This window comes from Sus scrofa, chromosome X (genome assembly GCF_054392235.1).
Source record: "Sus scrofa isolate SSC_HxYL_T2T_F1_AM1 chromosome X, Sscrofa_HxYL_maternal_Yorkshire_Landrace_v2.0, whole genome shotgun sequence".
Classification (NCBI taxonomy): Eukaryota; Metazoa; Chordata; class Mammalia; order Artiodactyla; family Suidae; genus Sus; species Sus scrofa.
In genome coordinates, this window is record NC_139401.1 from 25592298 (window position 1) to 25608581 (window position 16284).

At 34.5% G+C, this 16284-nt stretch overlaps 2 protein-coding genes across 11 annotated transcripts in view; one reads left to right on the top strand and one right to left on the bottom strand.

Annotated features, from left to right (window-relative positions):
• LOC110257722 (uncharacterized) overlaps positions 1 to 16284 on the bottom strand; it is a 476707-nt gene that overhangs the window by 201746 nt on the left and 258677 nt on the right. The window contains exon 7 of one of the 9 annotated variants that reach the window (XR_014835851.1): positions 9862 to 9917. The exons of the other annotated variants lie outside the window; for them this stretch is intronic. The gene's annotated coding sequence lies outside the window, so the exon portion shown is untranslated. The remainder of the gene's footprint in view (positions 1 to 9861; positions 9918 to 16284) is intronic. 9 annotated transcript variants of the gene reach the window in all.
• LOC100737023 (melanoma-associated antigen B18-like) overlaps positions 6254 to 16284 on the top strand; it is a 135195-nt gene continuing 125164 nt past the window's right edge. The window contains exon 1 of one of the 2 annotated variants that reach the window (XM_021079793.2): positions 6254 to 6399. The gene's annotated coding sequence lies outside the window, so the exon portion shown is untranslated. The remainder of the gene's footprint in view (positions 6400 to 16284) is intronic. The other variant, XM_085008768.1, reaches the window with a different exon arrangement.

Genomic DNA, 16284 nt, shown 5'->3' on the forward strand with positions numbered 1-16284 from the left:
TATCTTTCACTTTTGAGATATTTTTGGAAAGAGTAAAAACATTTAATGCACTATGTTTTAAATACTTATTTTTCACTGCACCTGAGGCAGGTGGAGGTTACTGGGCAGAAATCGAACCCATGCTGCAGTTCTAGCCTATATCACAGCTGTGTCAATGCTGGGTCCTTAACCCGCTGCACCACAAGGAAACATTTTAATGCACTATGTTTTAGAATATTTGATACATTCAAAACAATATATCTGTGAGTGTGTATTTGTAAGTTATAAGTCATAAGAGTATAATGAATAATTATGAACTTAAAACCCAAACCCAAAATGAAAACATGATGAGGAAATATAATTAAAAAAAAAATCTGCCAGCCCAGCAAAGTTCTCCAACAAAGGCTGAAGAGAAAGAAACAGTTTTATTATTGAATAAATGTGAAAGCAAAATGGGATGTGCATCACAGGCAATCCACTAAAGAGGCTGCAAAAACGGAAAGAAATCTCACCCTTTTCTATAACCAGTTCTATAGCCTATTATATCTATGTTCTCAAGAGAAAAAAAACAACCAGTCTGCAGGTAAGAGGACTTGACAGCAACATTTGTTATGCATGGTTCATCCTAAATTCATTTGGTAGGTGGGGTGACCATCTGTGTTAGCTAATTGGTTTTATCCAAAGAAAAAAATAAATTTCTCATATCTTTATTACGGGAGGTAACTTTGGGTTGAGGCTCCTGCTAAAGTTAGGCTCCTAGTTTCCCACAGAGAATGGGAGAGAGGTATGCTCTCTTCTTTGATGATTACATTTCAAACACCATGGCTCCCAAGTCTTAGAGAAAGATTTATCTGGGTTGTAAATCTGTAAAGAGGCTTACTAGGTTTTAAAAATATTTATGTATGTCTCAAAGAAACAGAGAAAGCCAAGTTTTCTAAACAAACAAAAAAAATTCTCTGGAAGATGGCAGGTTTCTTTCCCTTTTAGTACCAGGGAAAATTACTTTTTTCTTTTTTGCTTAGTATTTATCCTTACAAACACACAGAAAGTGATACCTAGCAGCATTAACACCACTGCTTTACATCCCTTCCAAAAATCGATGTAGCTAGACTTCTTAATTTCCACCAAATACAGCAGGTATAAAATGGTATCTGGTATCTTTATCAGAGATTTTTAGGAATCATTTTAGATTCTCTCAGCTTCACCATCTCTTGTTCCATTTGCAGTGAAACCAGTGTAGCCTTCTAGGATTTTCCAGTAGGCATAAAATAATAGCAAGAGCATGAGGGAGAAGGCTAAGCCTGTGGATTCCAACTTGATGCCAATATGTGGGATGCTATGGCACTCTACTCTATGGTCATGCACATACCCCATGGGATGAACTCTGACTAGGAAATATGGGAAATGGAGGATACATGTTTCTACTCCTCGTCCTCTCCTCTAAGTTAGATGGACATGAGATGTAATTAAACACCTCTTCAGAAGACAATTCTATAGGATAATCGATCACACTTAGCTATAGCCAGGTCAGTGAGATATTCTCATCTTGTCTCTCCTGCCTCCCTGTTTCATTATCCTTATCTTTCACTCCTGCTCCCTGGTATTGTGTTCTCTTATTAAGTAGTAGAGATCTTTACTACTGGGGAACCCAGGTTAAGACATGGAAAATAATTTTAATTTTGCTGATTACTTAGTATGTATTGGCGATAAATGTGAAATGCTTGTTCCTATGTTTTATTTTTATTGAGGGGAGAGAAGATGTTTGTTTATTGTTTTCTCAAGGATCAGTAGAACTTCACACATTCTAAGTACTAATGATTAGTAAGTTACATGTTATGTTTTCTTCTTTCTGTTTGTTGCTTGTATTTTCTTTTTACTTTCCTCATTTCATTGATAGAAATTCTTAATTTTTATTTGGTTGAACTGAGTAATTTATTTGTGTTTCTCTTAGAAAATTATTTCCTATCCCAAGGTCAAAAATATATAACTCTGTACTTTCTTCTAAAGATTTTCAAGATGTTTTTTTCACATTTACTTCTGAAAACATATTTAGTTTTCTTTCCTATGAATCTTATCATTATTGTAATTATAAAGAGTGTGTTCTATGCAATTATGCTTTTGTCTGTTTCTGGAATATATTGATTTTATAGCAAGCTAACTTGCTAAATTTTTATTATTCATATCATTTGTAGAAATTGCAACTGACCAACAGTGCTAATTGGTTTTCTTGAATATAAGAAAAATACTTCTAATTGTTTTCATTACAATAGATGTTGGCTCAAGTTTTTTGGTTGATTCTGTTTGTCAGGTTCAGAAGGTTCATTTATATTCCTAGTTTACTGAGTACTTATCCTGAAAAAGTGCTGAATTTTATTACATTTTTCTGCATTACAAAGTAAAACTACTTTTCTCCTTTCACCCTCTATTGTGGAGAATAGTCTACATATATTCCAATGTTAAGCTACATTGCAATCTTGCAATATACCTATCTTGGTTATATTGTATGACAATTAATTTAATCTCTATACAGTATGGTTTCCTAAAACTTTGGGATTTTTGCATCTGCATTCATGCATGAGCGACTCTAAATGAATTCTGATAAGGATTAAACTAAATCAGTAAATTGTTATTTTATAAAGAATCAACTATAATATTCTATATTTCCTCTGAGTAAAGTGACAAGTCATTTTTTCTTTTTTTGGAGGGCGTCTATTAGCAAAATTTCATTCCTATTATTCAAAGCTTTCTTCTTTTAGGTCTCATTTTTTTTGCCATTAAAATAATTATTTGGCACAGGATTTATTTTTGTTGTTGTTGATGCTGTTGTTGTTTTATTGTTTGCTTTTGCATTTGCTACTCTGAATCTTTTTTCCTTTTTACAACTTGCAGATTATTGAATTTAAAGTAGAAACATATTGATTTATTGAAACCCATTGTAAGCATTTTTTTCCCCCTCAATTAGCTTGTATTTCTAGGTGCAAAACTCACTGTAAATGATAATGATATACTTCTTTTTTTCAAGTATCATGTACTATTTCAATTTTGTGTCTTAGGTCTGCTAGAACTTAAAATGCCTTTGTTTATTCTCATTTTCCACAGTGACCTGAAAGTTTTACATTTGTTTATACTAGTTGTTACATTTATGATTTACTGATAATATACTTGAATACATTTCTCTAATTATCCAAGTCAAAGATGCATGGTTTCCTTGGAATTAGGACTTTATAAAACAAAAACTGCAATGCTCCTACTTTCATTTCTTGTCCTATTTGCTTTTTGCTATTGATATAATGTGTGATTTTAAATGATTTTGTTTTTATGATCATCAGAATTCTGAAATTTGCCTTCAGTCTGGCAACTGCATTTGCTTAACAGCTTGATGTGACAACATAGGATGAACAGAGTATTATGTAGCCAAAGTGAATAGTGATAGGCTTAAGTGAACCCAGCAACCAAATAGGAAGAACAAGCAGGGCACATATAAGGTGGCTTTCATTGAAGTAAAGCTGCTGACTAGACAGATGACAAAAAACTAATAATCTTGTTAAGGAAATGTAATCAAAGCATTCCAAAGAAAAGCATTTCTAAACTAAAAAAAAAGAGTAATAATGTGCTTCTTAATCTTAAAATTCAGTAGATCAATTGAAGAAGATGGCCATTCTTTTTGTGTGTCTTTTGTCTTTTTAGGGCCACACCCATGGTATATGAAGGTTCCCAGGCTAGGGTTTGAATTGGAGCCATAGCTGCTGGCCTGCAATACAACCACAGCAGGATGGCCATTCTTGAGAAGTTACTACTAACTGTAAAGATGAGAGGGTCAAAATACACTACAAAATATGAATCCATATGATTTTGAGAGAAATTAAAAGAGAGGAACAGTATTAAGGAAAATGTCCTTGGTATGAAAAAAGATGTCTGCAGATTCAAAGGTCTCACTAATTTTTATGGAGAACTGATGGGAAAGATATGAATTTAGGTAAAATTCTTAAGTTCAATGTGAGAAAATTAAAATTTACAAATTTCTAGAGGGAAAATTTACTGAAAAGGAAAAAGAGATCACATTATCAATGAAACTTCTCATATGCAATCTGGAAACAAGACAGACAAATACAGTATGTGTGGAATGTTGAGGGGAAGAAGAGGATTGCAACTAAAAAAAATTACGCTTAGCCTGATGTAATTCACTTCTCACAGTGGGCAATGGATGTACGTGCTTATACAAAAAAATCATGGAACATATTACCCATCTACCTTATCTCAGGAAACTACTAGAGAGATTATCCCAATCAAATAAGTAAATGAGAATAGCCTTCAAAACAGGGAGTGAGATAGAGGCAATGAAACAATAAAGAATAAAAATGCACAACCTAGCCATATTTATATCTAATTGTATTGTGATACTGGGAATGAAGATTTGAAATATGAATACTAAGTAATGAGACTTAGAAGTAATGATTCTTGGAAGAGAGAAATGCTGCAAGGAAGAGACTTATCATAGTTTAATACTTTTGATACATGATTATCTCACTAAAACCTTGAAGTAAATGAAACAAGAAAGGAGTCAAGAAAAGGAGCTGGAGCAGGTTGTGGGAGTATGGAACAGTGAAGAAAGAAAAAAATGTTCAAAATGTTTCATCTTACTGGAGTAGGACAAGTCAAGTAAAATCAAGAAACATGGTCAGCATTTTCTTTTGGTTTATTTTAAGATAAATTAGTATTTGTGTCCAAGAGGCAGAAAACTAATACTAGTAGAACAATGATAAGAGCCAGTATAACCTCCAACTCACAAACGAAAGAAATATAATTAAGAATAGTGTAGCCAATTTAGTACAAGTTAGGGAAAGAATAAAGAAGGAAAGAAAATTATTTGTAAACATAAAGTGAGACAGAAGGAACAAAACCAAAAACATGAATTTTTAAAATACATGTACATGGGATGAATCCCTCTATTTAAAGAGAAGCCTGAAGAATGAATAGAAAAGAAAGTCCCAGGTATATGTCATTATGGACTTAATTTCTTATGCCATTGATCTGTCTGCCTCTAAACTTACAAACTCATTTTTTGCCTTATTCTTATTTTTCATATTTATACAGCATATTCTTGAATGACATATTTTCCAAAAAAACCCTATATATTATTTTAAGTCAAAATAATAAACATACAGTTATCATAATTTTAATATATTTATATTTAAAAATACATATATTTGCTACTAAAATTTTTATGTACAGAAACTCGGTATTTTTTTCCATTTACCTAAATTTTTTAGGTCTTTCAGTAGAGTTTTAAGTTTTTTGTATAGGTCTTTGTATAGGTCTGGTAAAGTTTTAGGTTTTTTTGTATAGGTTTTGTATAGGTCTTTTCTTGACAAATAAATATATATACATTTATATTTTGTTGTTGTTACTGTTTTTTTAAGGGCTGCACCCACGGCATATGGAAGTTCTCAGGCTATGGGTCGAATTGGAACTGCAGCTGCCAGCCTATGCCACAGCCACAACAATGCCAGATTCGAGCTGCATCTGTGACTGACACCGTAGCTCATGCAATGCTGGATCCTTAACCCACAGAGGAGGGCCAAGGATCGAACCTGCAGCCTCATGGATACTAGTCTAGTTTGTTACCACTAAGCCACAATGGCAACTCCCATTGATAAATACATTTCTTGATGTATGATATTACACTTTGGCATTTATTTTTAAATTATTTTTAATGTAAAAAATACATAAAAATAAAACTTACTATCTTATCCATTTTTAAGTGTACAGTTCAGTGGTATTAAGTATACTGAACCATTACCACCAATGGATTGTAAGCATCACAACCAATGGATTATTATTTAAAATTAATCTTTTCGATCATATTTTTGAATGTTCTTTTTGTTGTATGCATCAAAATTATTGATTTTATATTAATTTAATAACTGACAGCCATATTTCATTTCCTAATTTTTCAAGCACTTTACCTTTCTCATAAACATTCTAAGTACATAATGAAAACATACAATGCCTCTTGTCTTCTCTTTTCCAATATTTAGACTGTTGGAAAGGCACTCTCCTGCATGCAGTCTCTCCACGTCCAGTCAGCTGCATGGAAATGGGTCTTGAGCCTGGAATACTTCCTTACCAAGAGATAAAACAGGCGATGTGAACTCTATCACCCTATGTGGGAATATCTTGTCTTGTTTCAGACTCAATGAGTGCTCTTTTGTTTCTGCTGAAAGTGTTTGCGTCACATGGCACCTGGCCAACCCCACTGTTATATCTGTCCTCTGAGAGGAGGGAACAGGGTTCCTTCCATGGCAGCACCAAAGGGGTGCCCATAGGTGAAGCACCCTGCATCTGGTCACCAGGAGAGACTTGCTGGCCTTGGGAGACTGATGCCCACCATTGAAGTTGATCTTGCTGTCTCTTCTCTAAGTAAGTAAAAGTGTTGTTCTGTCCAGCGCTTGACTGTGTTGTTTCCCTTGGCAACTCTGATACTAAGACACAATGGACAGAAGTGTTTAGAGGTTCCCCCTGGAATTGGGAACCTATGCATGATAGTCCACCTTTGGGATTAATAACTGGTACATGATTCTCTGCCCAACATACACTTCTGCTTTTTTTTTTTTTTAATTTTAACTGGCTGAATTTGCAGTAGTGATGACAGCATTGTCCCCTCAGCCTGAGAACAATGGGAAAAATCTAGGATTTCAAACAAAGTTGTTTTCTTGTTCCATCTGTCTGCATTTCTTCTTCAGATATTCCAATTACTTATACATTAGTGTTTTACACTCCAATTTTAACATCAATCATTTCTCTTTTTGGCATCTTTCATGTTTCTTTTTTTTGAGAGCCCATTTATTCCTTATCCTTGTTATCATTTTTTTGCATTGCCAATCCTAATTTGCATCTTCTTATGTGAGTTTTAATTTTACTCTTCCCTTTGTGGCTTCCTCACCAGATTTCCTTATTTTTATTATTTCAGTTTCTTGTAGAGTGCTATTTTAATGTGTGATCTGTTCATCTTAGTCTGTTCTTAATACTCCTGGTTCCCCTCTGATGGAGAATAATCCCAGGTGGTATAACTTGGGAGCATCTTAGAAATGCACAATCCGAGGACACCGCATACACCTACTAAAATCAGAATCCATTTTTAAAAGATCCCCAGGTTCATTAATATGTACTTTCAAGTTTGAGAAGTACCACCCTCCTATTTTATCCATAGCATCTATCATTTTTGACATATAACATCTTATGTACATATTAGTTTATTTATTTTAATTGAAGTAGACTTGATTTATAATATTATATTAGTTTCAAGTATACAACATAGTGATTCAATGTATTTATAGATTATTCTCCATTTACAATTATTAGAAAATACTGGCTATATTCCCTGTGCTGTACAATATATCCTTGTAGCTTATTTATTTCATACGTAGTAGTTTGTACCTCTTATTCCCCTAACCCTATCTTTCCCCTCCCACCTTCCTTCTCCCCATTGGTATCTATTAGTTTGTTCCCTATATCTGTAAGTCTGTTTCCCTTTTGTTATATTTATTCATTTTACTTTTTAGATTCCAGATAAAAGTAATAATATACAATACTTGTCTTTAACTTATTTCCTCAAGCCTAATAGAGCCGAGGTTTATCCATGCTGTTGCAAAAGGCAAAATTTCATTCTTTTTATAGCTGAGTAATATTCTGTTGCATATGTATATACCACATCTTCTTTAACCATTCATCTGTTAAGGGGTACTTAAGCTTCCCTATGTTGGCTGTTGTAAATAATGGTGCTATGAACAGTGGAATATATGAATCTTCTTAAATTTGTACAGTAACAATTTAACAATTTCAGAAATGAAAGAAAGGCCATAATTTCTGATCCCATGGTGATTAAAAAAATAATAAATAATACTTTAAATAACTCTATGCCTATGAATTTGATTAAATGGCTGAAATGGACCAATTCCTTGAAAGACACAAATTACCAAAACTCACACAAGGAGAAATAGATAATCTGACAAGGATTGTATCTATTGAAACTGAATCAAAAATTAATAACCTTCCAAAAAAGAAAACACCAGACCCAGATGATTTTACTGATAAATTCTACAAAACTTTTAAGAAATAATACCAATTCCCCACAATATCTTCCACAAAATTGAAGCAGAAGGAATGCTTCCTAACTCATTACATGAGACCCACATTACCAAAACTAGGTAAAAATAGTTTAAAAATAAAGGAAACTGCAGGCTGATATTTCTCATGAATATAAATGCAAATATATTCAACAAAGTAGTAGAAAATCTAACCCAAATATGATCAGAAAGAATTATAAACCATAAGCAAGTGGAATTTATTTCAGATATGCAATGCTTGCTGCAGGTAGAATCCAGAATGTGACAAAATAATCTAATGGTATTACAAATGTAGGAAATGAATGCAATTAAGAGGATAGGGCAAAAGATTGTAACCTAAACAACTCTGGAAATGAGTCTAATCTGTAAGACTAAAGGCAAAAGAAAATGTATGTAAACACACTACTCTACCTGATAACATTGTTGCCCATGGGGGTTAGGATTAACCATTCTGATACACCTATACACATATACTGTAAATGAACAATTAAGTAAATAACTCACAGATAATGAGAGCTAGGTTTCACTTAATGATAGACAAAGCAGAGTGCATTAGGAAATTACAGATAAGCAAGGAAAGAGTCTAGAATGGTTCATGTAGTAATGAGAATTGGAGACATCAGTGTAAACTCATGAATATTAATTTAGATATGTGTATATATCTGAGTTAATATACATATGTATATTCTCCTGCTTTGTCAGCTGAAAGGGCCTAAACAATGGCATCCCAGTAACAATAAGAATACCTACTGTTGGGATCTTGGTTTCTAATACCTTCTTCCAAGAAAGGAAGTAGGGGTCCTTGGGGAAATGGCTGGTTTTAGGAATAAGGCAGGAAATATGCAAAATGAGACTGGGACATTTTGCAGTGCTATAATATAAAAAAAAGTGCTTAAAAAAAAAACCCTTATGCTAATGAGGGTATGTCAAAGGGATATAGGACCAAACTGAAAGACCACCCAATGGCCAAAAATCCAAAAATGTAACAAAATAAAGGTTATCACATAATTCAAAATATACAAGAAATATCTATGAATCCATACAATTATAAATACATGATTAAGTAAATAAATGGGGGAAGGAGAAAAAGTGCCCATGAAGAAGAACTTAAATAATTTATGTAGATACTTTGCTCGCAAGGAGATAAAACATAATCTCCCATTCCTTAGGTGTGGGCTGGTCTTAATGGCTTCTTTCCAAAAATTACGGGTATTATGGAAAGGGGAAGAAAAGAATAATTATCCAGTGGACAAAACCTAACAAACACTATCTCAATCATGCTATCAAGATTAACATCAGGGAGTTCCCGTCGTGGCGCAGTGGTTAACAAATCCGACTAGGAACCATGAGGTTGCGGGTTCGGTCCCTGCCCTTGCTCAGTGGGTTAATGATCCGGCGTTGCCGTGAGCTGTGGTGTAGGTTGCAGACGCGGCTCGGATCCCGCGTTGCTGTGGCTCTGGCGTAGGCCGGTGGCTACAGCTCCGATTCAACCCCTAGCCTGGGAACCTCCACATGCCGCGGGAGCGGCCCAAGAAATAGCAAAAAAAAAAAAAAAAAAAAGATTAACATTAACAGTGATAAGTCATGTTGATATGAAGAAAATGGCGTATTTGCAGACTTCCTCCTCAAAACAGATTACTCCGGTCTAATCATGAAAAACATTACAGGAATCATGACTGAGTGAAATTCTACAAAATACCTGATCAATAATCTTCAAACTGCTAAGGTAATAAAAAAATGAGAGCTGTCTACTCACTTGTCATAGCCAAGAAGAGCATAAAAAGACATGACGACGCAATGTAATGTTGCGCCCTGGAACAAAAGCAACAAAAAAACACAAATAGACCAAAAAACAATGTTAGGTGAAAACTAAGGAAATCTGAAAAGACTATATACTTTCTTAATAATAATGTATCAACACTGGTTAATTAGTTGCAACAAATATACCATACAGATGTCATCTAAGATATAATGTAATAGGCAGACTGGATCTATGTAATATGGGAAACTCTGCAATTTTTGTTAACTCTAAGTGTTCTAAAACAAAAGTTTTGTTTTTTAAAAAGCACTGTGGAATTGTTTCCACGTGCAGGTAAAACCTGACTTTATCCTTTCAGGATAATGAAGTTGTACAGTCCCCACTTCCACATAAACTCTCTGCTCATTTTGAGTTTGATAAGAGATTGAAAAAATGAAAAGCCTATTTTAGGAGGTTCTGTGACTAAAGATTATAATCATCTCCTTTAGGGATCTGGAATGTGCCCTGCTTTTAACCCAGGCCTGCTCAGCCAAAACTTCCCTCCAAACTCCCCACATGATCTCAGGCTTCCTGTCCAAGGACAACTCAAACATGTATATAATTATTAGCTCAGTACTTGTATACAAGGGAGACCACTGCACCTTGATCTCATTTATGAAAGGCAAGAACAGGATTTAAACAGAAAAAAAAGAAAAGAAGAATTAACTGTTAACTTTTGCAACAGTAAAACTTGGGTTCTTATTCTTGAGTCATTTGCTGGTTTCCTGGCAGCCAGTACTAGTCAGGGTATTCATTCTGCCCTTGGGTCATCAAAGGAAATAGTTTGGAGTTTACAGCTTCTCCCGGAAATATTGGGAGCTTAACTGTGTGGTAAACGTGATGGGCTGCTTCTGTACTTTATCTTTTGGTATTCTTTTTAGCACTTCTCTCGTAGCTATTCCAAATCTGCATCTTTTCCCTTACAGAATTTCTCTCCCTTCCCTGCCTCACCACAACTTTATGCATCCTCTCCCTCAAGCCTGAAACTCCATTTCATTCTTAAGACATTGTAGTCATCAATTTAGAAAGTTGCGTTTCACCTTGCTATCATTATCCAGCTTTTCTGACATCCTGAAGCATTTTTGTATGCCTCTTTTATCTCCTCTCAAACTTTTGGTAATAAGGTTTCCCCATTATCTAAGTGCATGCTCTTCTTTGATATCAGTGTTATTAAAAACCTTGGCTCTAAGTCGAGTATTAGCTCTGCCCACTTACTCATTACAATGAGAGTCTCTGCATAATTTAAACATCAATCCTGTGTGTAAAAATACTAGTATTGTATCACATTTATGGTCTGAGACATAATTCCAAGTGTCAGTATTCATTTTTTTATACCTTGAGAAACCCTAATTTCATTTATTTAATTACAGGTAGATTTTTCTATAAATCAGAGCAAGCTGAACTAATGATTTCTCTTTGGTGTAGAATGTATGGCTGTTTACATGCTAATGATCCTCTGCCTTCTTCCTTAATGGAGGAGGGAAGTCTGTGTACATTCATGTGTGATCATGTGTGCACACACTCATGGGAGTTTCTTCTTAGTTTTAAATTTACAAGGAATGCTTCCAATCTGGGGTTTTGATTCTTTCTTGCTGGATTCTTCTTTTTGTTTCTGTCTCGAATTTTTCAAAGTCCTTTGCCACTCTTAAGTGTCAGTTGTACATTCTTGTTATCTCCCCATTTTCCAGACATCTATCTTTTGCTGAGGCAAAAGTCATTACACTTTGTGCTTTGATTTTTCTTTAGGCTTTTCCAAATGAAAAAAAAAAAAAATATATATATATATAAAAACACTGTAGATTTGTTATCACTTTTATTTCTTATTTTTTAATTTTTTTGTCATTTTGTCCTTTTTAGGGACGCACCCACGGCATATGGAGGTTCCCAGGCTAGGGGTCCAATTGGAGCTGTTGCTGCTGGCCTACGCCAGAGCCACAGCAGCACAGGATCTGAGCCACGTCTGCAAACTACACCACAGCTCACGGCAATGCTGGATCCTTAACCCCCTGAGTGAGGCCAGGGATCTAACCTGCGACCTCATGGCTCCTAGTCTTACTTGTTTCCGCTGCACCATGATGGGAACTCCTGTTATCGCTTTTAAATTTCTGTATCAATTCTGGAAGAGCAGACTTGTGAGAAATTTTAAGGCCAGCTTTTAACAAAATGTTGAAAAGCAGCACACGGATGAAAGCATTTTTTAATATGTGCTTTCCAACATGGTAGCCATTTTCCACCCATAGCTACTGAGCCCATGAAATGTGGCTAGTGCAACTGGGGTATTGAAGTTTTAATTTTATTTCATTTTATTAATTTTAATATGAGTGGCTACCAGATGGATTATCACAGCTCTAAGACTGGAAGACACTCTTCTGTACCTTTACTGGGTGCTTTATTACATTTCATTATGGCATGATTTAGTTCTTCCATCCAGAAAATAAACTGAAAACATTAAAAAAAAAACTATGTAGGTTAAAGGTTGCCATTAATATATGATTGATTATATCCTAAAGACAGGATGTATCAATGCAGAGAGAATGACTTTTTTCATAATAACTGAACTACACTTATGTCTATCGTAAATGATAATGCATTTACTAGTTGTATTAGTTTACTATTGTTGCTGTAATAAATAGCAAAAGCTTAGTATGAAATAACACAGATTTATTATTCTATAGTTTTGCAAGTCAGAAGTCTGAAATCAGTTTCCCTAGGCTAAAATTAAAGTGTTGGTGGGCCTGCCCTCCTTCTAGAAACTCTAAGGAAAAATTCATTTTATTGTGTTTTTCAGCTACCAGAAGCCTCCACATTTGTTGACTTGTGGCTCCTTCCTCCATCTTCAAAACCAGCAGTGTAGCATCTGCTCTCTGACCTCTGATTCCTCCTTTACATTTTTTTCTGATTCTCTCCTGCCTGCCTCCATTTTATAATTATGCTTGTGGTTAGACTGAGCCCCAGGATAATCACAAAGGTCCTTAATCACATCTTCAAAGTCTTTTTTTGCCACTTAAGTTACCATATTCACGGTACCAAGTCTTAGGATATCTTTGGGGGAGCATTATTCTGTCTGTCACACTAATATAATAAATTGCTTAAGAACTGAATGATAATTGATTTTGAGATGTGAATTTTGAAAAATGGTTGTTTCTAGGGTTACCCATAGATGAAAATTTATCCTATGGTAGTTTTGACACAAACAGATATACCCTGGTCTATCGTGTGACCAACTGCATCGAGAAATGGTCTCTAGGTCTCTGCATTGACATATGGGACTTCTCTCAGAGCAGGAAGACCCAGCTCCTGAGAGTATTATCTGAGCCTGTACCTCACTGATGGAAAAACTTCCTATTTTCTTAGAATCATATTTATAGGAATAAACTATAAATGTTCTGGTGTTTTATGATGGAAGGACTAGACTGACAGATACTCCTTCCTATAATTTCTGCTTGAAGTAGGTTTAAAGATTTTTGAGAAGCTTCTGACCTATATTTGTTAGTATATGACTGGTATTTTAAATTTCATATGAAACGTGAACTAGTATTTATAATGTTAGTGGAGAAGGAAGAAGCGGGGGGGAGGGATCAATGGCTATATTTCATTAAGCTCTATATATTTGTAGCTATTTAGAGATTTTTGAGGTAGGGAAGTACCCTTAAACTTTAAATAAGTTACATGAGATTGTAACATGTTAAAAACAATGTGAGAACTACTTGGCTGTAAATGTAGTTCAGATATATGTAGGATATGGGCAGATCTAGATAGCATCTCTTCATTATTCATATCTGAGCTTAAATATCTCTTCCTTCACTGATCATGGCCCAGGACTGAGTTAGATGCCAAATGTATCTGCAATGTCCCTACATTTACCCTGTTTTAATGTATTTTACTCCATATTATAACTGATTGTTTACCTGTAAACCCATATCCCCTCCTAAAGTAGTTTTTTTCCTGTCCTCTACATATTGGTAAATATAACTTTTACTGCCTAGTCATATAAGTCATAAATTTAGAAGGTTGTGAGGCGTCTCTCTCCTTACCACTACTTGTCATGCATCATGAGGTACAACCATTCCTATCTTCTCTACGTCTCTGAAACTCATCTTCTTCTCTCTATTCTCACTGCCATTTCCCTAGTAAAGTTACCAATTCCTGAAATTATTGTGACAGCTTGTAATGGGTTTCCTCTTACCTCCCTTATGTGATCTTCCAACAATGGAAATATTATGCTAATCTGAGCCCCATTCCCACCCCCTACAAAAGGTCCTTTTACAGCAAAAATCAATCAACCAATCAATCCATCATTAAAAGGTTTACAAGGCCTTGTTTTTGCCAATTCCTCCATTCCAGATTCCTGATTTTTTCCACTATGACAGCTGAAAATATAATGCAATGACTGAAGAGTGAAAGGCTCTACAATTAGAATTCTGGTTCATCTTAGTACAGGTTTGTGTGATTTGACAAGTTCTTTCATTTCTGTGATTCAGTTACATCATCTGTTAAATTAGGATGATAATAATATCTTCTCAATTGACTCATGAGAATGCATATAAAAGCCTCATCACAATTTCTCATGTACTTTTAAATGCTCAATTAATTATGTTGTAATCATTAGTATTATAATTCTTACTCTGTATTCCTCCAGGATTTGAGCTTGAAATAAGGATTCAAGTGTAAATACTTTATTTGAGAGGTGATCTCACCCAATAAATAACCAAGTGGAGAAGTCACATAGCTAAGGGAAGGATGCCACTAAAAACTCTGTTAAAAAGCAGGTCATCATTATAGGGAAGCGAAATTCAATCTCACTGTGAACATGCCTCATGGCTACTCCACCCAAAGAATAAGGAATTTAGGTCTTAACCTTCAACTTATATTGTTTCTTCAGGGCTGCTTCTAGGGACATCAATAACCCACCCCTTCTGGCTTGTTCCACACATAAGTCAAGCATGCTCTTCTCATCCAATAAAGTCTTGTGAGAGAGGCTGAGCATTAGGGGCATTTGTAATAAGAAACTGTAGGGTATGCACAAGGACTATCAGTCAGGGTATATGTAGCAGAGCATCTGCTACACAGATAAGAGAATTGAGGGTTGAGGTGAAATGACTTGTTCAAGATGATTTATACAAAGCATTTGAGTCAAGATGTGAACCTAGGGACATTTGACTCCAAAGTACTTGCAGTTTTCACCAAATGATAATAGTGACCAGGTTAGAGGTGGAGATTAAAGAGGACTAAGGCTAAAAATGAGAAAACTAGTTAAAGACGTTGGAGAGGAATGAAGACAGTGACCTAGGCTGGTCAGTATAACTCAATAGTCTCCCACTGTTTGAAGCAGAGATTCAAGAAAACATCGTTATTTACCAACTTAGCTTTTGGTAAATGTTTGCTAATGGGAAGCATTATATAATATTTTATTTGGGGATGAATTACAACATGTATCATAAAATACCTTTTAAATTAAGATTATGATTTGATTCAAGTGGTATGACTTTACAATCTACTCTCTTACACTAAACTGCTTTTTCATACTCCAAGTAGTTAAGATTTTAGATTAAGATTCAGACCTGTTTCTGAATCTTGATTGTGTCTAATAAAATATATAACCTTTAGGAAAATTATTTGGTCTATGAATTCTTTAATTTAATTTTCCATAAATGGTTCTCATATAAGCACCTATCTCATACAATGGGCATAATAACTAATATAAGGATTCATTGAAAGTGATTAGGATAAAGAACATGAAAAATAGGCTTAAGAAAAAAAATCACAAAATATAAAAGACAGATCTAAAGGTGATAAAATCTGGCAAATATGAACAATAGGAAAAGGCAGAGCAATATGTAACATTCCTACAATACTGAAGATAAGAACAAAAATAAATTCTAATACAGTAGAGGACAGATATGCTGAAATAAAGGGAGACCTGAATCTGTAGTTTAAGGCAATCAGCATGTTTCATGTTCAGGAATAATTAACAGAGATCAAAACAAAAATGTAATTTGTAAAAATGTTTACAAATGAAAGATAAGGAATAAATTATAAAAACATACTTTCAGAAAAGCAATGGGAAATATATCAAGCTCACCCTTGAATTCTCGCTGTATCATTAAAGACAAATAAGACTGTATTAGCTTGAATAATTTTTGTCTGTAAATTATAGGAATCATGACTTAAGTTATATACATAAATAATATATATATATAAACTGATGGGAATTCATAGATAACATGGCATATTCATGGATTCACCCATCTCAATGAAAACTCACATTTGCCATGGTCAATGTTGGCTTGATTATTGGTTTAGATGCAAAATGGATGCATTTCCAAGGATATACAGACATGATGATATTCAGATAAAAGACTATCTCTTATTGGCATTTTG